We start from the raw sequence: 1613 nt of genomic DNA on the forward strand, positions 1-1613 counted from the left end.
CATAGAAAAAATGATTTTGCGTAAACGCGTTTTGTCCATGTTGCGCGTGGGCCAGAGAGAGAAAACGAATAGTGCGCTGACATCCTCTTAAACACTTAAAATATTATACCTACGTAAAAATACAACTCGTTCGAAAAATTTCCTTCTATACGATTGTCGTTGTGTTAAATATCGTGTAGCATTACCTTATACGTATTATGTATGAATAATGAATATCACACTGTCGAACGCAATATGTAGGTACGAAATCGAGATGTACTACGTAAATGTACCTATACATAATATTATATCGATAGTTTGCTCTTCGCGTAATGCCGTAATAGGACGAACGGGTATTCCGCGGCCGATGTGTAGTTCACCTAAATATTCCTCGTGTTAACCTCACATCGACGTGTCATGTGTGTAATATGCGTCGTCTACTCGTCTCGCGTGCATATATTTCACACGAACACTATTAGCACGCACACTTCGCGCAAATTGGATAATATATTTTCGTCCGTGCAACCGAAATATTATTATTTTTTTTTTAAAGCGTAGCCTTGACTTACATATTGTTACTGTTTTTTTCTTCATAATTCGTTTTCAAACATCACGCATAATTTTACCCGTCAGTATATAGACTATATATTGTATAATGGATACAAATGTAGGTACAATATGCAATATGACATTCTGTTTTCGTAAAAAGTCGGTAAGACGATTTATTGTGAGAAATTAAACAACATTAAAATATATTAACACTGTGACTAGAGAGTTTATCATAGGTTCTCTATAACATGTATCCATATAACATGTTAATATAAATTATACGACACCTACCGTGAGTGACCGTATTTCTATTAACACTTTGTTGGTCTTATGTAATTCATGCGTATCAACCTGTAATCTGTATATAGTATATACTATATAGAATAGCCAGTAGGCAATTATAATATTAATATTAGTATTAAATATTAACTATTATGTATTTATGTACGAAAATAGATATGGGTATATCGTGACTATATAATTTATGTAACATATACACTGCATGGACATTGGTTTCCAACATGGATTTATACGATGGAAGTGATGTGAACGTATATGCAGTCTAAAGATTTCCTTAACACCTAGATGGCATACAGAGTATAAGTCTTTTAAAAGTGAAAACTCATTAATCTTGAAAAGTATCTACGTTTTAGCGAATATTTAATCACATAATATGAATTTAGATTTTTTTTCAATGAAACAATGCAGTGTCAGTATATATGTTTAAGGATATTATATAATTTATTTATATTACTATTAATTATAGATTAGTGATAACTTATCACTGATAAGGATAATGTATAAGCATTTAAGTTTAGATGAACGGAGTTAGTCATTAGTTTTAACCAACATTTTGCCACCCGCACATGGCACATTTATACTGTGTATAAATACTCAACTACCTAACTAACTATAACTACTTGGTCGAAATTCGATTTATAGTACATTGAAATTTTCAGAAAAATATTCTACTTCTGAGTATGAAATAAAAAAAGTATGTTATATTGCTATCAATCAAAAAAGTAGGTCGCTTAAATAATTATAACGATAAAAATTAGTAAAAATATTACTTTTTTCAAAAATTT

This window comes from Acyrthosiphon pisum, chromosome A1 (genome assembly GCF_005508785.2).
Source record: "Acyrthosiphon pisum isolate AL4f chromosome A1, pea_aphid_22Mar2018_4r6ur, whole genome shotgun sequence".
Classification (NCBI taxonomy): Eukaryota; Metazoa; Arthropoda; class Insecta; order Hemiptera; family Aphididae; genus Acyrthosiphon; species Acyrthosiphon pisum.